At 40.7% G+C, this 5910-nt stretch overlaps 1 pseudogene; it reads right to left on the bottom strand.

The window, feature by feature from the left end:
- Positions 1-5089, bottom strand: part of LOC102247125 — a 55843-nt pseudogene extending 50754 nt beyond the window's left edge.
- Between the last annotated feature and the right edge of the window lie 821 nt (positions 5090-5910).

The raw sequence follows: 5910 nt of genomic DNA, 5'->3' as shown, positions 1-5910 counted from the left end.
TATATATATAAAATGAAGAGGGTTTTTCAGGAAGGACAAGCCTGGCTGGCCTGCTCCAGATGTGAAAGGGGAGCTTTGAGAGCTGAATTCTATTCCTTGCTCTCCACGGGATTAATTGGATGACCTCGGGGGAGTAACTTAACCCAGCCGTGTAAAGAGAAAATATGCACGTACCCCCCAGGACAGGGTGTCTAAGCTGAATCCACACCTGTGTCTTTGAATCACTACCTCCCCAGAGAAGCTGGTAAGACCCCACCCTTTGTTCATATCCTTCCTCTCATTCTACCCGCACATGTCTCTGCTGCCTGCTTTAAACTCTTCAAGTCTTATCACATCCATAAATAACTTGGATTCCCTGTCTCCTTCCTCCACCTGGTTCTGTTATATCTCTGCTGAAAGAAAGCTCGAAACTATGAAGTAGGTCCCGTCTGTCTTTGGCAAATCCCTCTCTCTGCTCAATACACTCGGGGCTCCTTTTTCAGGCACTTGGCATTTTCATGCTGCCCACACAGCTGTGTGGGGTTTCACTCTAGAGTACGCAGCTCGGGCTTGCCCTCCTAGGCAGGTATCTGTGGTCTAAACCTTCCCTATATGCTCTCTCCTTCCTCCTGTCAAGGTTGACACAGCTCCTGCACGGTGGGTGGAAACTACCACTTCAAAGGCAGCAAGACCAGAAGCAGAGTTGCTTCTTTGGAAGGCTCACGTGAAATTGAAGGAAAAGGAGTGGGGGCTAGCCATGCATGGAATAATCCTATACTGATAATGAAGTTAATGTGTTCATTTGTAACCCTTTCCAGATAATATATTCACATTTTAAAAGAAAAAAAAATCAGCTTATCTTAAAGAAATGAGTTTAATGGTAGGAATATCAGGTACTGTGGCCGCCAGTGAGAGAGACATTTTTGAGCCTGGGAGGTCTGTTTGGAAGTTGAATTGGGTCAGGTCTGAAAGTATTTGAATCCAGGTGTGGCAGAATTATTTGCAACTGAGATGCATGTAGGATAAAAGACAATTAAAAGTGCTGTGCAATCGCATGGATTCACTAAAATATGAGTCAAACTATATCTCATGGTATAAGCCATAAGGTGTATGATATATTACATACCTTCTCTTCGGCTGGTGGCATGGCATTGAATGCTAGATCTTTTGAGGATCGCTGTGTGTTGTTAGTCACATTAGTATTCAGGATATTTTGCTATAATTATTTTCATTTTTTAAAAAGCTTTTCATTAAGATATACAATGGCTCATCTGATTTAGATTTGTGTTATTTTTTTCCCCAAGTACTAAGAAACAAGTTTAATTTAAACAATCCTATGATACCTCCAGGCTGCTGTAGCATATGTTAGGTTTCTGACAGTCCTATAGGGTTTTAAAGAGTTATAGAACCTTTGAGAATATATTTGTTTTGGCTTCTACAGATAAAGACAGAAAGTTTGAAAAGTGTGCACAAAGTTATTGATATACAGAGTTAGAGTACATTAATGTGTATATGCATATGTGAAAATACATCTACATTACAAAATATGATTACATTTTCTTTTAAAGTCATTGATCACTAATTGGTTGCTTAATACTAAAGAGATAGTATATATAGAGCATGCAATGGTACATAAAGGAGAAAGAGTATAATGAATCATGCTTCTTAATGGAATAATATTTATTTTTAACATTAATTAACCTTATTATGGCCTTATTATATATTTTTGTAAGAAAGATGGGTCAAAGAGACAGCACAATAGTAAGAAAGCATACCTGTAACCTTACAAGTGGGAATATTTTACTCTTGATTTTTATTTATGGAAAAAATAACAAAAACTCAATACTTTGAAAATGCCCTGAACAAATAAAATGAGTGAGCCTACCATCTACTTTCTTCAGGGTTGAACTATTGTTCCATCTCACTAGAAATTTATTCTTAGAATTACCTAGTTCAACTGTCTATCTCTCTATATAAAAGCCTAAGCGACCATCCGACCGTTGGACCGTTCGACCAGTAGCTATGACGTGCAATGGCCACCAGGGGCAGAAGCTCTGACCAGTGGAGGAGGGAACCCAATTCCTTGAGGAATCAGCTGTGGGTTAGGTTGCTGCTGGGGCACCGTCAGACCCAAATCTGGTTCACCCGCACCCTGGACCCAGAGATTGGTTTCGACCTGATCCCCACAGACCAGGCCAAGGGACCCCACTGGTGCACAAATCCATGCACCAGGCCTCTAGTATTTCATAGTCTTGAACATTAAATTCTTACCCTAATCTCCTACGTGCAAGTGCAGACTATCTAAAGAGGACTCACCAGGAGTGTATGGATAGCTGGAGAACGTAAAACTAACTGTTGAAAAGGTCAGCAAGGAGTAAGGCTGCCTGTGAATGGAAGGGCTGATAGAGTCTGCCCAGAAAATTAAACCACCTCCTTTCCCCAGTGTGCATCTTCAGTCAATCTCAGAATATGCTAGGAAAGATATGACAATGATTAATTTTTTTAAAAAAAGTGATTTTTAAGTTAAATTAAATTTCTGCTGATAAATGAGAATAAAATTATTGTATCACTATTTTTAGCATCAACATACCATCCACATCAGCATCCCTAGAGGTGTAATAGACTTCCAGTGCCCCATGGCTGTGCAAACACTGAGAAGCTTTGAGCCTGTGGGTTCCTTCCAACAACAAAATCATTAGGACTACAGTCCTTCAAGACCTCTCCCTTTGCATCAAAGTGGAAATAAGGAGGTAGGGTGGTTTATATTGTAGTCCACAAACTTCCATTCCATATTTTCCCATATGATCTCACTTCCCAGATTCTATGAATTCCATCTGTGATGTATAGTTTCTGATGTCTGCTAATCCATGCTTAGCACCCAGCGATGTGTAGAATATAGGCAAGTATCTATCAACAGCCAAGTAATCCACATACCTCAGCAAAATACTTATCTCTTTTCTACTCTAGCAATCAACTTTCCTTTCTAATACTCTTGGTGTCTAGGAAGGCAGAAACATTGCATTGAGCTGTCCTCTTGTCTTCACAGAGAAATTGTGACCAAATTATTATTGTTGCTGCTGTGGTTGGCTTCTCTTAGCTCCTTTCCCATTAGGTCACAGATACAGTTTCAAAGAGAATAGGGCCAGAAACGTAAAGCACTACCTCAAGGCATCCAACTGTCCAACTGTTCTTCACACACATGCCCCATACTCCTTAAATCAAGCTACTGCTCTCCCACTCTCTCTCTGGTTAAAAATGGAAAGTCATTTCCCAACAGCTGAGGAATCTTACTCTCCTAGTGCCAGGCCAGACAAGCCAGTCATTTGTTTATCCTGACAAATTCTACCAGCCCTGAGAGATGTGATATAAGCCTAAACTGCAGTTTTAACCCTAATTTGGGAGCCTAATGTGACAGGGAGGATTAATTGTAGCTCAGTAGAGTGGAAAGAACACTGGAACTAAGAGTCAGAAAAACTGGGCTTCCCCTGCCAATTCTGTCCATAAATCTACATTCAAGCCAATTCACCTATTTCTGTTTCTTAATTCGAAACTGACACTTTTCTCCAAAACCTCCAAACAATTTTGAATCATCCCTGGCTGGTTTGGCTCAGTAGACAGAGTGTTGGCCTGTGGACTGAAGGGTCCTGGGTTCGATTCCAGTCAAGGGCACATGGCTGGGTTGTGGGCTCGATCCCCAGTAGGGGTTGTGCAGGAGGCAGCTGATCAATGATTCTCATCACTGATGCTTCTATCTCTCTCTCCCTCTCCCTTCCTCTCTAAAATCAATAAAAATATATTAAAAAAATTTTTGTATCAGATAAATTGTTTAGAAAATGAAGATAAATAAAATTTCCTACCAACCTCAGAGGACCCAGTGGCACAGGATGGGGGCGAAGGGGGTGTGATGATGGAGCAGGAGACAAGAATTCTTACTTGGCTGGTACCTGGCCTCAATATCTGGTATTGACAGATGTTTAAAGTTGGGTCTCAGGAGTTATTCTCCAAGGAGCTCTTTGGAGGCTCTCACAGTGTCTTAAGTCAGTTAGGATAGAATTGATTACAATGTGGTAACAAATAACCCCTCAAAATCATTGGCTCAAGACAACAATGACTGCTCACTCACCATATGCCTCAAGGGTGGGTGGGCAAACAGGCTCTGTGTACTGTGGTCATTCAGAGATTTAGGTTAACGAAGGCTCCACATCACAACACATGCATCTAAGATCAAGGGAGCAAATACTGGCTCTTACTAGGTCTGCCCATATGAGACACACAACATGCTACTTACCTTCTATTGACCACACTGAGTTAAATAGGGCAGGGGTTTATAATATTTCTGCAGAGACACTGAATATAGGCAAACAGGATTACTACTACTGGCCTAGTTATAACTTTGATGATATGGGGGTAGGTCTTTAGCAAAACCCCAATTCTTCCAATGCTTCTGATTTTACAGTGCCCATCCCACCCTGACTCTCACTATGTGGCCTTTCACCCTCAGAAGAAATAACTCCAGACCAAAATTTCTATTATGGACCCTATATCTGCTCTCTGGATTTCATGTACCTTTCACCAACCAGCTAAGAGGACCAGCATTAATTCTCAAAATAGCAGCAACTTTCTCTTTCCCCCTTCCCTTACACAACACAGCTCTCCAGGAAGCTGGAGGCACACATACCCCTACAACTTCAGGGTTCACACATGAAGGTCCTTACCTGCCCCACCTTGGGGTGACAGGTACAGATTCAGAACAAGGCAACAGCTCTTCCCAAGAAATAGCCTCACAAATCTTTCTCCTCTTTCTTCTTTCTCTGTACTTTTGTATTCTTAAAGCATTTGAGGGCATTAGAAATTGTGAAAAACAGTTTCTGATAGTTTTTAATGATAATTTTGTGTATGGTCTTACTCATTTTGGTATCTGATACCCACCTTGTCTTAACTCCTTAGTTAAAATTCCCAAATTAACACTCTATCTTACCTCTTTATCCTTTCCATAGAGGCTGTATGGCTCAAAATAATTATTGGCCATCATGTTTGAACTATAGAAATCCCATCTATTCTCTTTCTGGTAAAATTTCCGTGGCACCCATTCTGCCACTATTGTGGACATGTGTCCCAGATTGGGACAATCATAGTATCTGATTCCCCTGGTCTCCACGAGTGGTTGAATGATATGCATGTGATGTCACCTGCACCAACCAGGGTTTATCCTTGTAGAATGGAAAAGAGAAATGTTTCTGACCTCCTCCGATTATTCCAAAATAAGTAAAATATCTACTTCCCATGAGAAAGAGTGTTGGAGGGAGCACTGTCATCACGCCTCCATACCATAGGAGAAATGGCTAATCTAATTGGCTAGAGCGTGACATTCATTGACCATGTGGAGGGATGACTACTCTTAAAAACAAGTAATAGACTCCTCTGCCTGATCCTGAGGCTTGTTTATGGATATCTAAGAAACATAATGGTCTCTTTTTCTTCTTTTTGCTGCGATGCAAAGTTAGGGTCCATAAAACCTATTTTTTTAGAGAGAAGCTTGACCAAAATATCTCGCTTTTTGTCTCTGTTCTGCCAGCCAAGGAATTCCTGAGGTCCGCCTCTAGTCCTCTGTGAAGTTGGGTAAATATGTGAAAAGGGTTTGTTCTGTAGAACAAAAGTGGTTATAAGACTTAAAGTTGAGAAAGAAGCTATTGTATTATCAATCTATTGTTTTGGAGTGGTTTACTTTATGCATTGATCTCAGTTGTCTTAACTGTTTTATTCTTTCAGTTAGATTTCGGGAAGATAGGAGGTCTGAGTAACTGGCTTAGAAAACTTCTAGCACCAGAGAATTTACTATCTAGAACTAGAAGAGAAAAATATCACTTTCTTCTCAGATTGTGAAGCTAGAAGAATGTAAGTCTGGAATTCCTACTGCACGTGGAGAAAATC

This window comes from Myotis brandtii, unplaced genomic scaffold (genome assembly GCF_000412655.1).
Source record: "Myotis brandtii unplaced genomic scaffold, ASM41265v1 scaffold581, whole genome shotgun sequence".
In the NCBI taxonomy this organism is placed as follows: Eukaryota; Metazoa; Chordata; class Mammalia; order Chiroptera; family Vespertilionidae; genus Myotis; species Myotis brandtii.
This window is presented reverse-complemented; position numbering and strand designations above follow the sequence as displayed.